Source organism: Aotus nancymaae, unplaced genomic scaffold, assembly GCF_030222135.1.
Source record: "Aotus nancymaae isolate 86718 unplaced genomic scaffold, 86718_ANA_hifiasm-v0.15.2.pri h1tg000008l, whole genome shotgun sequence".
NCBI classification, from domain to species: Eukaryota; Metazoa; Chordata; class Mammalia; order Primates; family Aotidae; genus Aotus; species Aotus nancymaae.
Window position 1 is genome coordinate 54,872,376 of NW_026988419.1, and position 24,958 is coordinate 54,897,333.

A 24,958-nucleotide genomic window follows, 5' to 3' on the forward strand; every position below is an offset into this window, starting at 1 on the left:
CCGGGCAGGGTCATCTGGGGACCTGGTGCGCTTGAGGACATATTTCTCCTTCTGGCGCCCTCCGGACTCACTGAGGCTGGAGCCGGTGACCTGGAACTGCAAGGCTCAGGAAGGAACAGGCACTGAATGCTGCTTTCCTCTCCGTTTGGACTTAGGAGCGGCTAGGAGTAGTTCTGATGAAATTGTCAACACATTAGGAAACAGGAGTCGTTTAAAACCATCTGAGATTACCTAAGATAATTTGTTAAAAGGCCGATGCTTACACCTGATTTTCTTCCCTTTACATTATACCTCTTTGATATCGTCTCAAGGAAAAAAAAATCAGCGTATGTTACTGACTGGCACTTATTTGCCACAAAAGATTGTTCCCCTGAGCTTCTTGTATTTATCTGACAATCACTGGCAACATCTTGCTTTCTGGGATGTTCTCTCCTCACCTCTGTCTTTGCCATGAGGAGCCATACACCACCTTGAGATTGTCAGCCAAAAGATGTTCTTGAAAAGCTGGGTTATGATGTTTTTCGTCCTTGTCGTTTAATGTATTCAAAAAGTCATTCTTCTCTAGTTGCTATATGTGTGCCCTGTTTAAGAAATTCCTTCTTTTTTCTTGTTTCTCTGCTTAGGGATTTGATACTATTTTGGTATCTGATCATGTAGATCTTCTCTTTGGTTCTCCTTTCTTCCTACAGGCATCTTTCTCCTCTTTTAGTTCTTCAGCTTCCCTAGTGTCATTTCCCTCTTCTCTCCGATTTTCAAATAATTCTTTAAGAATATTACAGAAATATATCGTATTTAATGTATCTTAGACATTGAATCGCGATAAAGTGGGGGATTACTACAGTACTTCCAATGGAACCACAGTTAATTCACCATCATTATTTCACAGCGGACTTAAGCATTAGAAGAAAAGCAGGTTGGAAGGAGGAGCCAAGCCTTTTGTTTCAAGTCAGTTAACTCAAGAAGAAAGAAATATTAAAATGATTCAACGTGAATGGGCAAGTGGTTAAGATGCTATATGCTTGCAATTTTGTGATGTAAAATGGCTCTCTTTAGCCACTAATCAAACTAAATCCTTAAAGTCCCCAGAATTTTTAATTTTGCATGAAAATGGACTTGATTTTGAACAACCTTTCTGCTAATGAAAGATTACAAACACACAGCTCATGAAGATAAATGAGAAACTCACGAAAGCTTTGTGGGACAGATTTTATAACCATATAAAGATTGCTGCTAATCTGCTCTGCAGCCAAATAAATGAAAAACTAAAGACTCCATTTACTGTTTCATCCAGTGGTCTTCAACATTTTTGGACCTAATTTCCTTTTGAGGCTCTAATGAAAATACTGTCCTTCCTCCTAGAAAAGTGCTTACGTACATACACACATTCACCAGAAAATTTTCACATAATTTCAAGAGAATTATGGGCTATTCAGGTACCTTAGGTTAGCCCCTGGAAGTGTTTTTTGTAATCAGAAAGTTTTTGCCTTTGTAATTTAAAAGAAATATATATATATATTTCAGAATGGAACCATTGAATTATGAATAGGAAAACACCAAAACTCCCTTGATTTTTGAAAAATCGATTTTTAAGAAAATCGAGTTCCCAGTGGTTAAAAGACTTCCCCAAGTGTGTTCACCTGTTTAGTAGCAGAACCAGTGGGAAAATAGGTTTCTGGTGTTCTCACCGACCACCTCCCATCCCCCCATCCCCCACCAATTTAGAGGTTGCATGGTTTGAATTTCAAAAGAAAAATCTGTTTAGTATTAGAAGCAAAATAACAAGGAGAGTATTTTGTCCTCAGCCAATTTGCATAGAGTTTGGGAAGTTGCATTTTGTCCCATAGAGTTTATTAACATACCCTACTCAGAACTCTGTGTCCAATCATCCTTAAAGAGAAACAATGCCTTTCTCTCCTCTTTGTTAAGCTCTGTTAGAGCATCAAGGTTTTGGTGCTGCAGCTCAGCTTGCTAGTAGCTCTCTCCATCCCTTGAGGGGTTGTCCTGGGAGTGAGTCAGAGGGAAATGAGTTTCTGTATGCTCTGCTCGGATTTACCCTCCCATTTAACAGCCAGTCTTTGGTTACTGGACTAGCTTTCCACACACTAATTTGGCCAAATACAGCTGAATTCTAGAGACATACCCTGTTTAAATTCAAGTGAAGATCCTTTTCCTCTCCGCTTTCTACTCCCACACCCACACACACACAGATCTGTTTTTAAGGTACAATTTGGAACAAAACAGTGTTAATGTTGCTATGTTTCCCTTTAAAGCATCTGGTTTTCCACAAGCCATTCCTTTCAACTAACTTCCAAATGGTTTGATGCTGTAACAAAATGCTCTCTATACTTGATCAAAGTGCCTGTCTTGAAAATAGTATTGGCTTTTATAATAGCGTACTTTTTCAATGAGCTATTCCTATTGTATTGCATGTGCTTCTTTTCTCACTTAGCTGAAAATAAAGCCACAGCCTTTCAGCTACAGATTCAATGCAAGGAAGGGCGTTAACTACTTGGAGGTGATTATTACGGGTGGTGACTTAGATTGTTTATAAAAGGCCAAAGAATGAATTGACTTCTCAAAATATTTATATTTTCACTCAAAGGTTTAATTTTGTGCTCAGCACCAAGTGCGTAGAAGAGCCAGATTTGTTTACTCGTTACTAACTAGCTGTCAGATTTTTAGACAAATGTTTTACTCTTTCTAGCTCTTATCTTCCTCCTTTGTAAAATGAAAGGATGGTACTAAGTTATCTCTAATGTCCCTTTTAGGTTTATCTGTCATTCTGTGATATTTCAAAATCTTTAAATTAACTAGTTTATGGATAAAACAGAGGACATTTTTATTTGAATCTTCAATATATTTAAAGTGCTCTTATATCAAAAGTTCATAAATACCTAATGTAATAAAGAAGTCATATTTTATTAAACCACTGGTACTGCTATTTCTTCTGCAGTATGTTGTACTAATAATGTTGTATTAATCATATAGAAAGCAACCTTTTTCTTGTTTAACAGGATTAAAATTAAAAGTGTGCACTGAACAACCCATTTCAAATTTACTAAAATAATTTCTCATTTTTATTTAAGTTTTGTTGACTAAACAGAACCTAGACAACCCTTTAAAATGGTTTTTCTACATTTTAAACTAATGACTTATCACAAGTGTTTTGAGTTTTCTTTTTGTTACCCATTTAGCTTCATTCCCATTGGTAAACATTGATTTGTTCCTCAGTTTTGAATAAAGCAGAAATTAATGAGGCGCTTTTTGCCTCACAATAACAAGTTAAAATTATAGCACTTTATCATGTCAACACAGCTTTAAACACTACGAATACCAGTGCTATTAGCACAGTTCCTAAAATAGTGCAGAAGTTTGCTAGTGAAGAGAAAAATTACACCGTATATTTCTGCTAAGGTTAAGATTAAGAAAGTTAAAATTGTTTATTTAAATATTCACAATATGTGACATTCGTTCTATCCCATATTTATGTTACTGGTTAAAGTATTTGTTTCCATTGTGTGAATTTGTTTAAAGTGGATTTGTTTTTGGTTTTGGTTTTGTTTTGAGACAGGGTCTCACTCTGTCACCCAGGTTGGAGTGCAGTGATGCGATCTCGGCTCCCTATAGCCTTGACTTTGAGGGCTCCAGTCATCCTCCTACCCAGCCTCTGGAGTAGCTGGAACCACAGGTACATGCCACCACACCCAGCTAATTTTTATATTTTTAGTAGAGACGGGGTTTTGCCATGTTGCACAGGCTGGTCTCGAACGCCTGAACTCAAGCAGTCCACCCCTCTCAGCCTCCCAAAGTGCTTAGATTGCAGGCGTGAGCCACTGTATCAGGCTATTTGGTCTGTTTTGGTTTTTTTAGACGAAGTCTCGCTCTGTCACCCAGGATGGAGTGCAGTGATGCAATCTCAGGGCTCACTGCAGCCTCTGCCTCCCAGGTTCAAGTGATTCTCTTGCCTCAGCCTCTGGAGTAGCTGAGGTTACATGCATGAGCCACCATACCTGGTTAATTTTTTGTATTTTTAGTAGAGACCAGCTTCACCATGTTGACCAGGCTGGTCTTGAACTCCTGACCTCAAGTGATTCAACTGCCTCAGCCTCCCAAAGTGCTGGGATTACAGGCATGAGCCACTGTGCCCAGCCTATCTGGTTTGTTTTTAATAACATTTTCCTTAAACACTTAATTCTGATGATTTTTTACCCCCTTCTTTTTTTTTTTAATCTCAGACTTTCTGAATTAATACCTTCCCTGATATTTGTGTGGCATTTCATGATTTACAAATAGCACTCTCCCAGGACAAAGCCATATGCACACAAGTGACTAAGGCAGTACTTGCCTCAAATATAAAGATTTAGACTATAACACTATTTATTAAAAAAAATTATGTCATAAACTGTAAAATTGCCCTTTAAGCTTAAATAACTCAATATTTTGGAGAATTATTTGTGTTCTATTCACCACCAGAGGATGCCTAAATTATAATAGTAATATTGGGCCTTAGAAATGAAGTAAAACTCAGTTTGAGAAATACATGAGAAACCTTAAGAATTAAAAACTTTCTTGGTTCCCCTGGAGCGCTTGCTGTATTAGCACAAGATACTCTCACCAAAAATATGCTAAAATGAGAGGTGGCTATCATCGGGCTAGATACAGCTTAGAAACTGGATTATTACTGAGGAAACCCTGCTCAGTCCTTATTATATGGCTTCCAAAGTAAAAATAAAATGTTTTTGTAGAAGTTGTGTGTGTTTGTGTGTGTGTGTGTACGTGTGAAGGGAGGGGAAATTGGAATTGAAAATCAGAATGAAAATAAGGTTTTCTATCCTTGACCCAGAAGAATGGAGTTCTTGTTCATCACTCAGCACCGAGAGGAACTCTTAGTTCAATAGGCAATAGAACCACACATAATACTGTAACCCTAGGTTAGAATATTCTAAAAGACACGTGCTCTAGTTTTTTAAATTTTGTGATACCTTATTTTGATTTAATGTCAAAATGGCCAATGGTTTGGAGTGGCACAAAAAAGGAAGGGAGTGGGTAAAGAAAAGGTCCGTTTTTGATATGTTTTGAATACATGTTTTAAAAGAATACTTATTTCCTGGTAAATAGTATAGCCAGTCTCTTCAAATTTTTTTGTAGGCTTAAAGTCAAATACATTTTCAAATACACATTAAATAAAAGAACAATGATGATGGCTGCTCTTAAGTAAAAGTTTTTGTTCTGAACTACAATCATATTATAGTACTTTAAGCCAGCATTTCTATTCAAGTGTATTTTTCTGAGGTCACCAGGCATATCTAATGCACAGTGTGGCTAAATGTCTATTTGACTGGAACAGTTGGATTTCTGCCAGATTTAGTTTTCAAGAGGGTATAAGTGGATTTGGCTACAAATCAAATTTCCCTAACATGGCCATGGTTTTTCTGGTTAACGTGGGTGTCCAGAGTAAGGATGACTTATTCAAGTTGATTACATTGTGAGTTAGAAATCAGGAAAATAGCCATGAACTTTGGATGAGACTTACACAATCTCTAATTTAAAAACAGAACTGAAAAACAGACAAATGAAATTCCGTGATTAAAATCACAATCTGGGCTAGAAACTCGTCTACTGCTGTGATGGAGTTTTCATAAAGCTCTTTTGTATTCTGTTGTAAAATAGGACCTGTGTCAGATATCTGAGACAATGCACATATTTAAAATCATCCATCCATCCTTCATCCATTCAACAAGTATTTGCTGAGTATCTATGATATTCCAGGCATCATGCTAGCTTCTGGCAGAGAAGCAAAAGATGAATCAAACATGTATCCAGAGCTTTAAAAAAAAAAAAAAAAAAAGTAGTGTCTGGGGAAAATGGGACAATGACAAAGGCCACAAGAGGAGTATAGATTAAATTTTGTGGGAGTTCAGAAAACAAAGATTATTTCTAGCCGATGAAATAGGTAAAAAGTTCATGATAGATGAAGCTGTGCTTTGAGGTCTGAACAAGAATTAGGCCAGCAGAAAAGAGAAAAAGAGATACGGAGTTTAGGAAAGAGGGGAAAGCATGAGGAAACTCTGAGACTTTCCAGTGAAAGTCAGAACACGAGGAAAAATCACAAGAGAAGATTTGCAGGCAGGACAGTTTGTACCAAAGGACTCGCGAGAGGAACAAGTGGGAGAAGATACTACACAGGCAAGTTAGAGGACAGATGTAGAAGGCCAACCTGTTGAGTTGATGCTTATAATGTTGTCTGAAGCCTGCCTGCTTTCTGCAAGTACTTAAGGCAACTAGAAATTTGGATTCATTATGTAAAACTCTGGCCTCAGATTATTTGTAGTGCCCTATTTTTCAGTAACAAGTTTTTGAGTTACAGGAAAACTGTCAAATACACACACACACACACACTTGCCATTGTTGTAAGCTAATAACTTAAGGCACAATGTACCCTTGAGATTAAGCTCACCATTTCATTTACTACCTCTCTGGAACTTCTAGAATGCCACAGTCATCTCGAAAAAACACTGTTCAGAAAGACTTAAATCTGAATCTTGGCTTCACCTCTCACTACCTATGTAATTTGGAGCATGTTTAAACCTTTCTGGATTTCAGTTTATTCTTCTGTAAAATGGGGGTATCTTCTGTATCAGTTTGCAACATTTTGGTTGCAACTGATGGAAAATTTAACTCAAATTGGCTTTAGTTAAATGAACAAAGAGAATTTATTTGCTCTCTAATGAGAAAGACCAGAGTCAGGGTGAGTTTCAGGAAAGGCTGATCCAGCTGTGTAAAGAATGTCCCCAAGGACTTAATTTCTTTATTTCTTTAGTCACTGTACCATATACCACAGGGCACTCCAACTCACGGCATCTCCAGGCTCACCCCTTTTGATAGCAGGATGGCTTCAGAGCTTCTAGACATCACATAGTCCCATCTCTCCATCCAAGGGAAGAGAGTTATGCATACATCTTGGAATCTCTCTCTCTCTCTCTCTCGTTCTCTCTCTCTCTCATCTCTTTGTCTCTCTCTCTCATTGGCCTGAATTGGGTTCTGTGCCCCATCTACGACTCATCACTGTGGTGAGGGGGAAGAGGTAAGTGCAAGCCAATCACAAGTTACCCTGAACCTGAGGGGAATCATCTTCACAAACCTCATGGCTGAGGTGAATTTCCTGTAGAAATACCAGGCAACAACTGGGGAAAGGGAAAAGGGGCTAGACAGGCAACTAGCACATGTCTGCTTTTATAGTCAGTCTGAGAAGTAAAAGCACAGAGTAGACAGTCAACAAATATTTTTCTTCCTTGCTCCATGTGGGTGATCTTCCTCAGTATTCAGTAAAAGCCAGTTTTTTATAAAGCCTTAGGTATTTTCATTTATCTTTTCTTTACTTATTTTTTCAGAGACAGAGTCTCACTCTGTCACCCAGGCTGGAGTGCAGTGGCACAATCAGAGCTCACTGCAGTCTCAAACTCCTGGGCTCAAGTGATCTTCCCGCTTCAGTCTCCCGAGTAGCTGGGACTACAGGTGTGAGACACCACACCCAGTGTTAGGTCCTCTTTTTAAGAAAGAATCTCTTTTGAAATGCCAGAGCAGTGTACTTCTCCTTTTACCTCATAAGTATTTGCTTCCCAAACTATTTACAGTCATAGCAACCTCACCAACAACCTTTTGGAAATAAAAATTATAATCAATTATTTTATAAAGTGTGTTTTCTGCTATGCAATGCCATCCAAACGGTTGAATTTTTTCATTAAATCAACGTCATATTTTTCAATTTCAAAATAAGTTAAACCTCTTAAAATATAATTTATTCAACATCAAGAAAAATATTTCGTATATGTTTTGGGATTTCCAGTTGAGCCTCAAATGGGATTCCACATCTGCCTGTATGTGATGAACTAGTAAGCTTTATAGGAGCATACTTACATAAATTGCTATACAGGGATAGGTAATTATTAATTATGTTCATAATTGGCTACTAACTATAGAGTTTATAATAAGATAGATTCCAGGACCCCAAATGGCCTAGTCTCTGCATAGTGTTGCATTCTAAGCAAGAGTCCATTTGGCAAAAGTAATTTAAAAGGAATTGTAGCCCTTACTTGCATTTAACAAGGAATGTTACAGGGTATACTATATAAACTATTCTTAAAATTCCCTTTCTCCTTTTCTGCCATACCCCACAGAACACTCCAGAGTGTTCTGGAGCAGAGCACTCTCAAACCCCACAAATTATCTCCCATACCTCAGCCTATATGACTTTTCTAACCCCCCTCTCCAGCCCCTATTTCTTATTATGTAGATGGCTTCCCCTCATTTCTGTTTACTTTCCTTAACCTTCAAGTATTACCTAAATTCTCCTGTGTAAAGGGGGTCCAGGAACTGGCACCTGGTCCAGGAACTGGCACCAAGACTCTTCCTCCTGGTCTTCCTGCCTCCAGTTCTAGTCTTTCTCTGCCCAGCATATTGATTCAACACGACTAAAAACGCTGAGAAATTTGATGTGGGAGGGTGAAAGAGTAAGAAATGTGACCTAGGTAAAATTCTAATACATTTTGTCCCCATCTTAAAATGAATGCTAGGAATTGTGTGGAATGCTTTCCATACTTTTTTTTTTTTTTTATTAGAATCTCTCACCAGGCTTATAGGGTAGATCCTGGAATCCAGGACTTTGAACTCAGAACTCCATTGCACACCACCTTTCTATAGGAAAGGATCTAGCCACACATTTTTATCATTGCATATTCATATACATTGGTATAGTTTGCTCATTCAGTATCCTTTATTGTAAAAGTTAGGCTAATACCATAAACAAATATTTTATTATAAGAAATTGAGTTCAGAATTGATGCTCCAATCTGAATCCAGTTTAGAATTTCCACCTTTATTTTCATTTGACAAAACATCCATTGATGATAATAATGTACCTGTATTAGTCTGTTCTCATGCTGCTATGAAGAAATACCCCAAACTGGGTAATTTATAAAGAAAAGAGGTTTAATTGACTCAGTTCCACAGGGCTGGGGAGGCCTCAGGAAACTTACAATCATGGTGAAAAGGGAAGCAAACATGTCCTTGTTCACATGGCAGCAGGAAAGAGAAATGAGAAGCCCCTTATAAAACCATCAGACCTCCTGAGAACTCACTCACTATCACAAGAACAGTATGAGGGAAACTGCCCCCATGATTCAATTATCTCCACTTGGTCCCGCCCTTGGCATGTGGAGATTATTACAATGCAAGGTGAGATTTGGGTGGGGACAGAGCTAAACCATGTCAGTACCAGAAGTTCAGATATACAAAAAGATAAACTCCAAGTAATAAAGCAAAGAACAGGTATTTACAAAATATCTCTTATGAACTTAGTATTTTGCAAAGAGCTCTGACAGAAAATTTTTACACAGTATTTGAACAGACCAACTGAAAGAAACATCATATAATTGGAGTAGATCTAAATTTTAAAAATGCTGGGAAAGGGTTAACCTGCAACACTTGCCCTTAAATCTTTCTAGATAATGGTAGTTGGTGAGACAGCTGGCTGAGCAGTAGAGAAGGAAAGAAGAAGGGAAAGGGGCCCTGAGAACCTACCTGTCATTGGGCCATCAGTGTCACTGGAATGCCCAGATATTGCTGGCCCAAGTATTACAAGATAATAGGTTAAGTGACAGGAAGAAGTGTATTTTACTGATGAAATTTTAAAATTCCACTCTAAGGTAGAACCAAGAGTTTCCAGTTGTGTTTCTGTTATGCCCATAATGATTTCATTAATACTTCTTTCTTTCTGAGCTTGGATCAGAAAGAAGTCTGATTCTTTGGCTTTAAAAGTGTTTTAAGTGCCTGGTACCTCTTAAACTGTGAGGGGAAGCCAGCTGTCTTAGGGAATGTCTTCCTGTGTTTCCTGTGTTTCTTCTGAGGAACAATGCAAATTGGAGAAAGATAACCTCTAGAGACAGGGTGAAGTAAAGTGCTAGTTTTAAGCAAAAGAAGAAAACATCCAGAATGAGAAAAAGCTTCTCATGTCCAATCTTCACTCAGCATGGCCACACCTCTGTGTTCTCCACCCCTTTTCTGTTCTCAGTGCATTAGGTTAAGATTTTCCCCAACATTGAAGCTCAGCCTCCTTTCCAACTGTGATGGGAAACATTAGGCTTTCTACCATCCAACATACATTTGTATCCCATTACTTAATGGAACAGCTAATTCATTTCTCCAGCTTGTATTTTTTAATACAGGACAGTCTCCTTAGGGAAGAGCTGGTGTTTGCTTGTCTTATGGTAATCAGTCTCAGACTCAGACATTTCTTAGTGTAAGTGAATCAGCCTTGACAGCCTCCACATTCCACAGTCCTTCCCACTCTCTCAGACCCGCAGGGACTTAAAACTCCACCCTTTTTTCCCTCCTTGAAACTTGTGAGAGTTTTATTTAATCAAAAATGTTTAATACTAGTTTTTTAGCCCCCCTCTTTTTTTTTTAAAGCCTGTGCATCCCACTAGTATAGGGCATATGTTAATCCAGATGCTTGGTTAAAACAAAACAACAACAAAACAACAAATATATATATTAGACAGATAGAAAGATAGATAATGAAATTTTTCAGCTGAAATCTCAAAGCAATCATTTAAATTGAAATGCTCTGTGAAGCCAGCCCACCCAGAAGTAACTCATCCTTTTTTAAACACTCAGAGAACTCTTCAAGTATGAATCTTAATGCATTTAATATTTCATACATTTTATTATAACTATTTGAGTATATATGCAAATATATATTTTATACACATACACACACACACATATTCTACCATTCTATCTACTGGATCCTTAGCTCATTCAGAATAGGGTTCTGTTGTTTTTCTTTATATTTCCCAGCATACAGGTTCTCACCAACATCAGTTAAATGAATGGATGAATATGTTAATATAAACATGAAAGCTAACCGAGTGATTTCAAATAGGCCACTGCTGTGCTGGAACCTCCTAGCAGGGAGCGTGCTAGAATATCGGAGACATTCTGGTCAATGGTTTACACTGCTCTGTTTCAGCCTACATTTTGGCAAATGCAATGGATGATTTTGTTTAAAGTTTGTACTTATTGCATATATGATAGAGTCACACAATAGAGGATTAAGGAGCCCAGGTTGTAAGAACGGATACAGTTTGAATGTTTTGTCTCCTCCAAATCTCATGTTGAAATGTGATCTCCAGTGTTGGAGGTGGGGCCTGGTGAAAGCTGATGGATCATGAGGCCAGCTCCCTTATGAATGGTTTGGCACCATCCCCTTAGTGATAAGTGAGTTCTCACTCAGTTATTTTACATGAAATCTGGTTGTCTAAAAGAGTCTGTGACCTCACACTTCTCCCTCTTGTTCCTGCTGTCACCATGTGACATGCTTGCTCCCCCTTTGCCTTCCACCATGATTGCAAACTTCCTGAGGCCCTCACCATGAGCAGATGCTGCAGGCATGCTTTTACAGCTTGCGGAACTGTAAGCCAATTAAACCTGTTTTCTTTACAAACTACCCAGCTCCAGTTATTTCTTTATAGCAATGCAAGAAAAGGCCAATACAGGAAATTGACAATGAGTAGTGGGGTATTGCTGTAAAGATACCCTATGATGTAAAAGCAGCTTTGGAATTGGGTAACAGATAGAAAGAAGCTGGAAGAGTTGGGAGGGCTCAGAAAAAAACAGGAAGATAAGGGAAAGTTTGGAATTTCTTGCAGACTGCCTAAATGGCTGTGACCAAAATGCTGATAGAAATACAGATGATGAAGGACAGGTTGACAGTGTCTCAGATGGCAATGAGAAACTTATTGGGAACTGAAGTAAAGGTCACCCTTGTTATTCCCTAGAAAAGAACTTGGCTTCATTGTGTTCATGTCCTAGGACTCTGCGAATGTTTAAACTCAAGAGTGATCACCTACAGTATCTGGCAGAAGAAATGTCTGGGCAGCGAAGCATTCAAGAAGTGGCATGCTGGCTTCTAACACCCTAAATCAGATGTGGGAGCAAAGGAACAACTTAAAGTAGGAATTCACATTTAAAAGGAAAGCAGAGCATAAAAGTTTGGAAAATTTGCAGCCTTGTCCTGACGTGGAGAAAGAATCCAAGTGGGCTGCATAGCAACCACTTGCTAGAGAGATTAGTACGGCTAAAAGCGAGCATGACTAAATGCGAAGGGATTTCAGAAATCTTTGATATAGCCCCTTTCATCACAAACCCAGAGACCTAGAGGGAATGAATGGTTTTGGGACCAGGCCTGGGGTGCTGCTGCCCTGTGCAGCCTCATGATACTTCTTCCTGCATCCTGGCTGCTTCAGCTATAGCTAAGGCTCAAAGGGCACCAGATACTGCTTGAGCTGCCACTCTGGACAGCACAAGTCATAAGCCTTAGTAGCTTCCATGTGTTAAGACTGCAGGCCCATAGAAAGCAAGTGAGAAGGAGACTTGGCAACTTCTGCCTAGATTTCAGAGGAGGTACAGGAAAACCTAGGTGCCGAGGCAGAACCCTGCTGCAGGACAGATCACCCACAGATAAACTCTACCAGGGCATTGCTGAAAGAAATATAGGGTTAGAACTGCCATACAGAGTCCTTACCAAGGCAATGCCTAGTGGAGCTGTGGTAAAGGGACAGCTGCCCTCCAGACCCAAGAATGGTAGAGGCACCAGCAGCTTGCAGCCTCAGTGTGGAAAAGCCATAGGCACCCAGCTCCAACCCATGAGAGCAGACACTGGAGCTGTACCCTGCAAAGCCACAGGGGCGGAGCTGCCCAAGGCCCTGGGAGTCCACCCCTCACACCAAGATGAGGGACATGCAGTTAAAAGAGATTGTTTTGGAGCTTTAAGATTTAATGTTTGCCCTGCTGGGTTTCAGACTTGTGTGGGGCCAATTTCTCCCTTTTGGAATGGGAATCTTTACTTATTGCCTGTACCACCATTGTATCTTGGGAGTAAGTAACTCGTTTTTTATCTTATTGGCTCATACATGGAAGAAACTCATCTCCATATAAGACTCTGGACTTGGGACTTGAGGCTTTTGAGTCAATAATGGACAAGTTAAGACTTTGGGGGACTACTAGGAAGGCATGATTGTATTGAAAAGTGAGAAGCATGTGAGATTTGGGGAGTTAGGGGCAGAATGATATGATTTAGATGTTTCTCTCCTGCAAATCTCATGTTGAAATGTGATTCCCAGTGTTGGGGGTGGGGCCTGGTGGGAGGTGACTAGATCATGGAGGTGGATTCCTCATGAATGGTTTAGCACCATCGCTTGGTGATAAGTATGTTTTTGCTCAGTTAGTTCATGTGAGATATGGCTGTTTACAAGAGTCTGGGACATCCCCCTCCTCTCTTTCTTGCTCACACTCTCACCATGTGACATACCTGCTCTCTTTTCACCTTCTGCCTTGACTGCAACTTCCTGAGGCCCTCACCAGAAGCAGATGCTAGAGGCATGCTTGTACAGCCTATAGAACCATGAGCCAATTAAATGTTTTCTTTAAAAATTGCCCCTGTTTAGTTTGTTTGCAATTTGATGAAATAAGCTTTGCAAAGTTAAGCCAGATTTTTTTCACACCAGTTCCCAGAAAATCATACTTAATGTGAATATTCTTCCTACAACCTGTAGGTGGATCTTTTATGCAGAAGACAGAAACAGGTACCTGCTTTTTCTTTTTTAAAACTATTTGCAATTACTAAAATATTATTCTACATATAACAATGACAAAGAAAGATATACAAAATGAAAAAGAGGAAAAAGAAACTATTATCTATTCTACTACCAAAAATAACTACTGTTAACACTTTAATTTATATTATTTGTGATGTTTTTTTCCTTGACTCTATAGATGTGGCACATGCAAGTATGGGTTTGCCCCCTTTCTCTACTTCTTTGAATACAAATGGTTACAGCAGGTGCCACCATATTACTACTGTGTAACAACCTTACCCTCTACTATAGTTTTTTGGTTAGGCCCATGGATAGACAGTGACCCAAACTGGACTATTCAGAGTTACCCTCTGTCTAAGGATGAAGCTGCTGGAAATAATCCTTGACTATGTGGAATAAGAAACTGGGAAAGCAGTCCAGAGTGAGAGAGATGCATAGAAAGAATCAGACAAGAGAGAGCCTTGACAGCATCTACGTGTCTGGTTTCAATTATTCTAAGGCCTGGAGGAAACAAAACTTTCTTTAGTTTCCCTGGTAGAGCAGATGCTGCAGTATGCTTCCCAGATCCTCCCCATCAGGACCAAGGTATCCATTGCCCCAGATGCCAGGAGAATCACTTACTGATGGCTAAAAGCTGAGTCAGTTCCCAGGATTTGCCTTGTACTAAGGAGCTGTTTGGACCAAGGCTGCACACTCTTTTCAGGATTATCTTACATACAATTTTTGGTTAATATGTTGATATAAAGGTCTGAGTCCCTTGCCTCAAAAGGGAATGATGCCAGAGCTGACCATGGAATTGACTGTACCATGGGTTGCAATTGCATCTCAGTTCAACTTTGCCTTTGCTCAGTCCTGCTTCCCTCACTCTGTTACAGGTATTGATTCAAAGAGCACTGCCCAGAAAACTTTCTGTCTCTATCAGTTTCTTGGGATGACTAACTTAAGACAGTGGGTGTGGCAGAGCTGTCTAAATGTCCCACATAATGCATTCTCTCTTTCTTCCTCTGTAATATGGCATATAATATATCATAGTAAGTCACTCTGGCCAGGCACAGTGGCTCGCACCTGTAATCCCAGCACCTGGGAGGCCCAGGTGGGTGGATCACCTGAGGTCGAGAGTTTAAGACCAGTCTGACCAACATGGAGAAACCCTATCTCTACTAAAAATACAAAATTAGCTGTGCATGGTGGCACATGCCTGTAATCCCAGCTACTCAGGAGGCTGAGGCAGGAGAATCACTTAAACCCGGGAGGCAAAGGTTGCAATGAGCCGAGATCATACCATTGCACTCCAGCCTGGGCAAAAGCAAAACTTAAGTAAAAAATAAATAAAATAAAAAATAAATCAATCCACCATTAGTACTTAAGTTAGCACAAGTGGCTTCCTGTTATTTGCAAAAGGGTTCTAACTAACGTATTATTTGGTTATGATAAATTTCTCAAAGTAACTGATGTTACACAAGAGCAATACATTTTTAAGATTTTGATCCCCATTGCCACATTATCCTTCAGAAACCTTGCACCAATTTACATTCTCACTAATAGTATGCCAAAGTAACCATTTCCTAGGTTCTGTTCAACTCAATATTATCATTTTTTAACTTTTTCATTCAACAAATGTTTAATGAGTGCCCACTATGTGCCTGGCTATGTACTGGGAGCTGGGGATAAATCTTTACCACAGTGGAGCTTTTATTCTAGGTGTGAAGAGATAGACAATAAAGATAAGTAAGTGGTATCATACACTAGAAGGTGGTAGATGTCATGTAGACACATGACACAGGAGGGGACAGGCAGTGCAGGAGGTGAAGGATGTCTCTGTTAAGTGCAGGAGTCAGGGATGCCCTCTCTGAGAAGATGGCTTTTCAGCCAAGACTGGAAGAAGGTAAAGGAAAAAAGTGTAGGCATACTGGTGGGGGCAGAACAGGGTTGGGGGGAAGAGCATTCAGGGCAGAGGAAGCAGTTAGGACCAAGTTTTGGAGGTTGGAGTACACCTGTTACATTCAAGCAACAGCAGTGAGGCAGGATGAAGAGGCAGGAGCAAAGGGAGCAAGTGGGAGCGTGGGAGGAGATGAGGTTAGTGAAGTAATGAGGGCTGCCACATAGTCCTGAGGATGGCGGCTTTCTCTTGGTGAGATGGAGAGCCACTGGAGGGACTTGAGTAGAGGAGTAACTTGTTCCCATTTATGATTTAAAGGGAGTACCCTGGCATTAAGAAAAGACTACAGGCCAGGTGCAGTGGTTCACACCTGTAATCCCAGCATTTTGGGAGGCTGAGGTGGGCAGATCACTTGAGGTCAGGAGTTCAAGACCAGCCTGGCCAACATAGTGAAATCCTGTCTCTACTAAAAATACAAAAATTAGTCAGGCATGGTGGTGCATGCCTGTAGTCCCAGGTACTCTGGAGGCTGAAGCATGAGAATCACTTGAACCCGAGAAGCGCAGGTTGCAGTGAGCCAAGATCACGCCACTGCACTCCAGCCTGGGCAACAGAACGAGACTCTCTCTTAAAAAAAGAAAAAAGAAAAGATAAGACTATAGCCATGCATCACTTAACGATGAGGTACTATGCTGAGAAATGCATCATTAGGTGATTTTGTCATTGTGTCACCACTATAGAGTGAACTTAGACAAACTTAGATGGCGTGACCTACTACACAACTAGGTTATACGGTATGGCCTATTGCTTCTAGGCTACAAACCTGTACAGCATGCTTTTGAATACTGTAGACAATTGTAACACAATGGTATTTGTGTATTTAAACACAGAAAAGGTACAGTAAAAATACAGTATTATAATCTATAATCTATAACCACTGCAGTGTACGTGGCCTGTCATTGATTGTCATTGTTATGCAGCACATGACTGTATAGTGAAAGTAAAATTGGAAGTAGAATGTACTGGCTCTGGCAGTGTGTACACTAAAGTTGGAACTATAAAGAGAATATTAGCATGATCCTATGCAAGAATGACATGCAAATTCTTAAAGAATATAATATTTTTAAAATGTATTTTTTAAAAAAATTAGAAGTAGGAGATCAGATAGAAGACTTCACCTATCTGATGGCTAAAAATGGTATTTCTTTATTGTGAATTTTGCCTCCAAACATTTTATATATATAAATTGGTTGTTTGTGTTTCTTCTATTGGGAATGGCCTATTTAAGACCTTGGATGATTTTTCTATTAGAATATTTACCTTTCTGTATGAATTTTCAATGATATTTAAAATGTAGCTCTTTTTCATATGTGTAGTTCTCTGTCCCCAGTTGTTCTTTCAGTTTAATGATGTTTATTTTTTTTAGATAAAGATGTTTTTAATTTTTATGAGAACAGATTTTTTAAAAGCATTTCCTTTAGGGGTTCTATGTGTAATAGCATACTTAGTATTTTGCCAAGATTATTGCTTCAGTCTAGACTTTTTTGTTTGTAAGAAATAGAAGCAGGCTTAATTAAAGGGAAATTCATTATAATACAGGGGATTTGAACTGGAATCCAGGTGTAGAAGATTTAGCCAGGCTTCATGAGATACTACGAACCAGGAATTGAAATCTTGTCCAGAATTAAAACATCTTTATCCATTTCTCTAAGGTTGCCTTCTCCCTCCTCTCTGTTTCTCTCTAAGTCACTGCTTCATTTCCTTTCCTTTTTGATAAATTGTTTATCCATATACACATCACTCTGATGTGGCCAACTCAGTTCCAAAGCCACTGACAAGTGAACTAGTATCTCTGTGCCCCAATTTCAATTTGTGGCAAATAGAAGCTGATTCACACAGTTCATCTAGTACATTGGCTGGTCCAGGTGTTAAGTTCCTGTCTCCTCCCATCTCCCAACAAATGAGCTGTGGCCAAGGAGTCTGGAAGTCACAAGATACAAGGAGCTTATCTTGAGGGGGGTGTGTACACAAAGAGCTGTTCTCACAGGAAATATGGGATATGTATTGAGTCTTTGCCATAAAAAAATATAATCCACATTCACATATATTTTATTCTTGTACTTTTATGGTTTTTAAACTTTAAATATATCTCAAATAAATTTTTGTATTAGGTATGCTTTAGAACTCTCACATTATTTTATTTTGTATTTTATTGTAAAAGGTTAGCCAGTTGTCCCTAAAAATGTGATAGAAAAATAAATCAAACATGTGCCCTAATTGCTATTGAAATGAACTAGATGTCTTACTTTTTAGATTGTTTAAAATACTTTTGGCAACTACTGCTATTTAAATAATATTTATCTGATTGCTGGAAATTTCTCACGGTTATATGTTTGCTGTTGTTCATTACCAGTTAAAAAAACAGACCAAAGGCTAGGATCAGACCAACACAATTATTCTACCTAATGGCTCATCAATACAAAAAGGATATGGGAGCCACCTCGAGGCCACCATGTTTATGAACTCCTTGTCTAGAACTTGGTGAAGAAACAGCTGTTTGTCAAAGGGTACAAACTTTTAGTTATTAAATGGACAAGTTTGGGGTATCTAAGGTACAGCATGGGTGGTTGTGGATATGTTAACTAATTTGTGGAAATCATTGCACAATGCATATGTATAACAAATCATCACATTGTACACCTTGAATATATATAATCTTTGTCAATTAAATATTTTTTAAAATCACCCAGAAAGTTTTAAAATAAAGGTTTCCCATGTTAAAAAGAAAATTAAAGAGAGAAAGAGAAAGAAAGAAAGAAAAGAAAAAAACTGAGCTGAATTCAGAAAGGCACCATCAGGCAAGTGACAACCATATCTTTCCCATCCATTTTTACCTGTGAGAAAGGAGGGTCTCTACACTGAGTAAATCAGAGATTGTAGAAGCAGAAACCATTCAAACACATTTTAAAACCTGACAAGATTGTTATTATTATTTATTTTGAGGGGCTGTGTCATTGCCAAGCAAGATCATTTTAAAATCAATTATATCATACATTTAAAAAAAAACTAGCCAAATAACCGTAGCCTAAATGTCACAGTTGAAGTAGATGATGTGTAATGTTTCCTAATGATTTTTAATGTTTCTGCAAATGTAAAAATTCTTTACAAATGTAAAAGTTCCAGTAAATGTACCGATTTACCAGTTTCCCATGTAAAAATGCGTTTGGCTGTATGAAACCATTAATCAAATGCTGTATTCCCCAAAGGCATTTAAAATCCACCAAAGTCAACACCTCCAAAGACAAATTTACTAAAGGCTCATTAAGAAATTAGCATACATTTAATAATTATTTCAATAGAAAAGCAAACTATTACTGTATAATGTAAACCAAGAAGTGGACACTGCACCTGAGCACACTATAATATGATTTCCAAGAAAGTAACATCTTAAGACTGAGTGGTGACTGAAAGAGGAGAGGGATGGTCAACTCTTTTCCAATTCTATAGTGGAGACTGTAGAAAACATTTTAAACAGCTTATTAAAATCCTTTTTAGCAGCTTTTTTGAAATATAATTGACACCTGGTGGACTATGCATATTTAAAGTGTAGAATTTGATATGTTTGGACGTATGTGTATACCTTTGAAATCATCACTATAATCAAGACAATAAACATATTCATCACCCCAAAAAGGTTTTTTTTTTTTTGAGACGGTTTCTCACTCTATTGCCGAGGCTGGGGTGCAGTGGAGCAATCTCAGCTCAATGTAACCTCTGTCTTCTGGGTTCCAGTGATTCTCATGCCTCAGCCTCCCGAGTAGCTGAGACTAAAAGCACATGCCAGAATGCCCAGCTAATTTCTGTATTTTTAGTAGAGAGGGGGTTTCACCATGTTGGCCAGGCTGGTCTTGAACTCCTGACCTCAAGTGATCCATCTGCCTTGGCCTCCCAAAATGTTGTGATTACAGGCATGAGCCACTGTGCCTGGCCCCAGAAAGTATACTTTGTGTTCATTTGTAATTTTTTCCTTTAGCACTCCCTGCCCGCAAGAAAGCCACTGATCTCCTTTCTGTCACTAGAGATTAGTTGGCATTTTTTAGAATTCTATATACATGGAATCATACAGTATGCAATCTTTTGGTCTGGCTTCTTTCATTTAGCATAATTATTTTGACATTCATCCACATCATTGTGTACATCAGTACTTCACGCCTTTTTATGCTTGAGTAGTAGTTTATTGCATAGATATACTAGATTATCCATTCACTTTCTGATGGGTATTTGGATTGTTTCCAGTTTGGGGTTATCATAAACAAAGTACTATGAACATTCATATACAAGTCCCAGTATGCACATATGTTTCCATTTCTCTTGGGTAAATACCTAGTAGTAGAATGATTGGGTCAGATAATAAATGCATGTCTAACTTTTCAAGAAACAACTGTTTTGCAAAAAGGTTGTGCTATTTTACATTTCTACCAACGGTATATGAGAGTTCCTGTTCCTCTACATGCTCATCAACACTTGGTATGATCAGTCATTTTAATTTTAGCCATTCTACTAGTGTGCAGAAGTACCTCATTAATCTTGAATGGAAGAACACAGGAGAGAAAAAAAATTATTAGTGTTGATTTAGTCTAGCAAAGATGCCTTGAGTGAATCTCATCCTCCTTGGATCCCTAAAACTGCCCTGGTTCTTGCTCCTGGTGAGCCTGGCTCTTTAGCTGATTTTACAATTTTATGAAAATCAGGCTTTTCCTCATCTTGTACTCATAACAAACTTCACCCACCCACCCACCCCCTTACCACAGCATCTTTGTCTCTAGATTCCATTGCCTCTAAACCAAAATCTGTTCCTCTTATAATTTGGATGATCCAACAACTTCTCTTTTTGGCTTTCTCTAGTTTGAGTCATGTTTCTCTCAGTTACAACTGAAATCACCCTGTGTCCAATCTTCCCCACATCTGTTCTGCATGTCATGTAACCAGTGCCAAGCATAAGGCCTGGGAATCAGCAAGTGCTGAATAAATAAACTAGTATCCTCTTAAAAATAAAAGACATTTTAGGCTGGGCATAGTGGTTCATACCTTCCCAGCACTTTGGGACACTGAGGTAGGCAGATCACTTGAGCCCAGGAGCTTGAGACTAGCCTGGGCAACACAGTGAAACCCCATCTCTAAAAAACTAAAAATTTGCTGGGCATGGTGGCATGCATCTGTGGTCCCAGCTACTCAGGAGGCTGAGGTGGGAGGTTTGCTTGAGCCCAGGAGGTTGAGACTTCAGTGAGTTGAGATCACGCCACTACACTCCAGCCTGTGCTACAGAGCAAAACCCTGTCTCAAATAAATATGTAAATAAATAAATAAAATAAAAGACACTTTAATCAAATCTATAGATGACAAAAAACTAGAAGGGTTTACTGAGTACCAGCTTGGCCGGAAGACCCCCACCCAGGCAGCACTGAAGGCAATGAGAGGCAGACATTTAGATAGAACAACAAAGTGGGTATATCTGGGGGTCCAGCAGCCTTCAAAACTGAGAGCCTCAGGAGCTGACACCATTCCAGGCTGAAGGCCCCAAGCAGATTATGATCCATGTATGTATTCTCTCTTAACAAGTGAGTATTATTAATAAACAGGTGTTCTGTATTTTCTCATAACTCAAAAATATACCAAGTAGGCAGCTGCTATCCATTTACCACTGACTACAGACAAATTAAAAGGTATTCTCCACAAGGGAGCCATGGCGGCAGGGTCACATATCTTAAAGAATTGTTTTAACAGGTGTATGATATTTATACATTGTCCTGCCACTTTGGAACAAAAAGCACTTAAATAATGCCTGACATATGCAAGTTTTTTTTTTATTTTTGTTTTATTTTACTTTCATGCTAAAAATTTTTGAATGATAGAATTGAGATGGAAAAGGTGTTGATATGCTATCAAGGAATAATATGCTAAAACCTCAGTTACTCAGTTACTAGATGAAATACCTAACTTCCCTGAGAAGCAGTTGTTTTGTTTTGTTTTTACCATTTAACCAGGCAAATATAAAGTCCCATACTCAGACTCGAATACCTGGACATAAGACAGTTTAACAGATGTTCATGAATTAAAGACCCTAAGTCTTCCCACTCCATACCTTGTATGAAAAAAGAAAAAAAAAAACAGTAAAAAAAATTTAAAAAGACCCTGAGTTAGGAAGTTGACATGAGATTAGCTGATGTAAAATAGCAAGGCTTCATAAAACTTTCAAAGATGAGACTGCATTGCTGGAAGTAGTGTGTCTTAATTATGGAAGATTATATTTTTTGAGTTCTCTGCTCAGTACTCATCAAAATAGAGTTTGCACTCAGCACTTCAGTGGGCTGGAAAGCCTTGGAGTAGGATGAGAAGAGAGACAACCATGTAATTTGAAGAAGAGTTGAGAGCCTTTAGATTGCTTGTTCTGAATAACACAAGATACAAAGCAGATGAAGTAACAGTCTTCAGATACCAGAAGTACCGTCCTGTAGAAGCGGTATGAGACTTCATCCGACTTGCTCCTGAACCCCTGGGAGGAAGGGCCTGGTGCAGCCTCCAGCCCAGTGGGAGGACATGCTCTTTCCCAGTGGCAGCTGCCTGGTGATGGAGGGCTACAAGCCCCTGGCCCAAAGAGGAGCAGGGTAAATGTCGTTTCAAGGACACATGAACAAGGAATCCTAAATTGGAGATGGGTGGATCATACAGGACTGCTCTGTTTCATTTCATATTCTAAAAATATTTGACTTTTTTTTTTGAGATTTTTGTTTAGGTTTAAAGGAGGCTAACCAAATAGTAGACCAATGAATTGCAGTTTTTAAAAAGTAGAAGCAGCTGCCTCTTAGCTTTTGCCCTAAAGTTTCAGGGAATGGAAAGAGGCATGACTGCCTCCTGGGACAGATTGTTCCCAACTGGTCTCACTTTCAGGATTATGCCCACATGGTCAGAGTTGAGTCTACTTTCAGTATTGCTGATGCCTGTGGCCATAGCCAAGGAAGGACCTGGAAGAAGCCCTAGTCCTGCCCCGATGTAAGATGAAGACTTGTGAAACCATTGGGTCACAGTTTTTCATTTTGGAGGCATAGGAGACAGAGCAGATGGTGCAAATCCATCTGCAAGTGCATTTGCTTTCTAAAGAAAGTGTTGCCAGACTATTTGCTCACAGAACAACCACTGGCTAGATGAGCACACACTAAGTAAACGCAAAGGAATTAAAACAAATCAGGGGCATCCGAATTCCTCTGTTTAATTACGCCATAGTGAAAGTGGCTTACCTTTTCTTAAAAAAAAAAAAACAAAACTCCATCCTGGGTAAAAAGAGTGAAACTCTGTCTCTAAAAAAAAAAAGAAAAGAAAAAAAAAAAAGAACTTTGTTCTCAAAAGTTGCCCCACCTCTAATGCTATTTTGACAAAAAAAATGTACATATAAAAAGATAGTATATTAAAAGGCTATTGTTGAAAAAAATCTATTTCTTGTACCTTGTAGATTTAAATAGCAGTGAAAAACAGCCCATGGATACTTTGATATATATGTGTGTTTGTAGGGGAAGAAAAGTAAATATCAGGCTAGGCACAGTGGCTTACAACCGTAATCCCAGCACTTTGAGAGGCCGATGTGGGAGGATCACCTGAGGTCAAGAGTTCAAGACCAGCCTGGCCAATATGGTGAAACCTGGTCTCTACTAAAAATACAAAAATCAGCCGGGCATGGTGGCAGGCACCTGTAATCTCAGCTACTTGGTAGGCTAAGGCAGGAGAATTGCTTGAACCTGGGAGAAGGAGGCTTCAGTGAGCCGACATTATGCCATTTCTTGAGACTCCATCTCAAAAAAAAAAGTAAATATCTTGCAATATAGAAAATCTTAATTAAATACAGCTTGTTTAACTAAATAGAGGGAGTAAGAGGGGTCAGTCACCCTGGATTTTTTTTTGTTTTAGGATTTATTGTTTTCTAATTATAAGAGCAATATATGATAATGGTAGGAAAATTTGGAAAATTATGAAGTTCTAAGTTCACAAAATGAATATAAAACCAAAAAATTACATATTTTAGGTGGTTAATTTTTACATTTATTAAATGTATTACTTTTAAAAGTGCTTTAAATGCCCTAACTATAAGTGCTGGCTGGTTAATCTCCCTCTGAGGATCTCAGAGCAATTTGCCAATACCCTTGCTCTGACTGTAAAAAGGGTATGATGAGTCTTCCAGTCTTTAAAAGCATATTGATCCTTTCAAGGTCTTCAAGTACTGATTAATTCATTGGAAAGTAGTCTCTAAAAGGTGTTGTTCTGATGCAATCTATGCTTATAACTTTGTTGAGTCCTTTGCTGGTAACCAAGACCCACTAAGAAGATTCTAAATCAAACAATAGAAGGCCACCATCTAAAGATCCTCAGTTAAGTATATGGCCAATTCGTTTTTATTAAAATTGTGTTCTCTTGGGCAGCACATATACTAAAACATTGGAACAATATGAAAAAGGTTAGCATGGCCCCTATGTAAGAATGACACACAAATTTGTAACAAGTTGCATATTTTAAAAAGAAAAATGAATAAATAACATAATTTTGCTGATGCGCTTTCCTTCTTTGTATGACTGAATTGGAGACAGTTTAACTAGCACTTCCTAGCAATCCTGAGCCCTGGGATTCCCTAAGTGTGGTCCCTGAACCAGCAGTATTAATATCACCTGGGAAGGCCAGGTGCGGTGGCTCACGCCTATAATCCCAGCACTTTGGGAGGCCGAGGCAGGTAGATCACGAGGTCAAGAGATCGAGACCATCCTGGTCAACATGGTGAAACCCTGTCTCTACTAAAAATACAAAAAAAAAATTAGCTGGGCATGGTGGCATGCACCTGTAGTCCCAGCTACTCGGGAGGCTGAGGCAGGAGAATTGCTTGAACCCAGGAGGCAGAGGTTGCGGTGAGCCGAGATCACGCCATTGCACTCCAGCCTGGGTAACAAGAGCGAAACTCCGTCTCAAAAAAAAAAAAAAAAATCACCTGGGAAGCCAACCTATGTTTTAATAAGCCCTCTAGGCAATTCAGAAGCCCACCAAAGTTTGAGAATCACTGCCTTAGGTGTTTTCCCCTTGAATGTAGAAATTAGCTCTAATTGACTCACACTCTCAAACATGGATCTGGGTGATGGTTATATGGGAACACATGTCCATAAAAATTCTCCAAGCTTTATGCTTAAGTTCTGTGCATTTAACTGAGCTTAATTAAATCTAAATAATAATAATATAAAAAACCTGCTAAATTATATTTCTAAGAAAGTTGGTTGGGTTCAGCTTGTCTCTTGAATAAAGGTGGTGAGATCCATGTGCCTTGGCCATAGCATCACTGCCATGATGAGCCATTCCATGCTACTGACAGCCAAGGACATCTGTAGCAACCCCA

The 24,958-nt window shown here is 38.9% G+C and overlaps 2 non-coding genes across 2 annotated transcripts; both read left to right on the top strand.

Annotated features, from left to right (window-relative positions):
• Positions 1 to 16,553: 16,553 nt before the first annotated feature.
• On the top strand, positions 16,554 to 16,659 carry LOC135273713 (U6 spliceosomal RNA). The gene has a single exon (XR_010341527.1). It is a non-coding gene; the product is annotated as a U6 spliceosomal RNA (small nuclear RNA).
• Positions 16,660 to 23,986: 7,327 nt separating this feature from the next.
• Positions 23,987 to 24,095, top strand: LOC135273712 (U6 spliceosomal RNA). Its single transcript, XR_010341526.1, has one exon. It is a non-coding gene; the product is annotated as a U6 spliceosomal RNA (small nuclear RNA).
• The last annotated feature ends 863 nt before the right edge of the window (positions 24,096 to 24,958 follow it).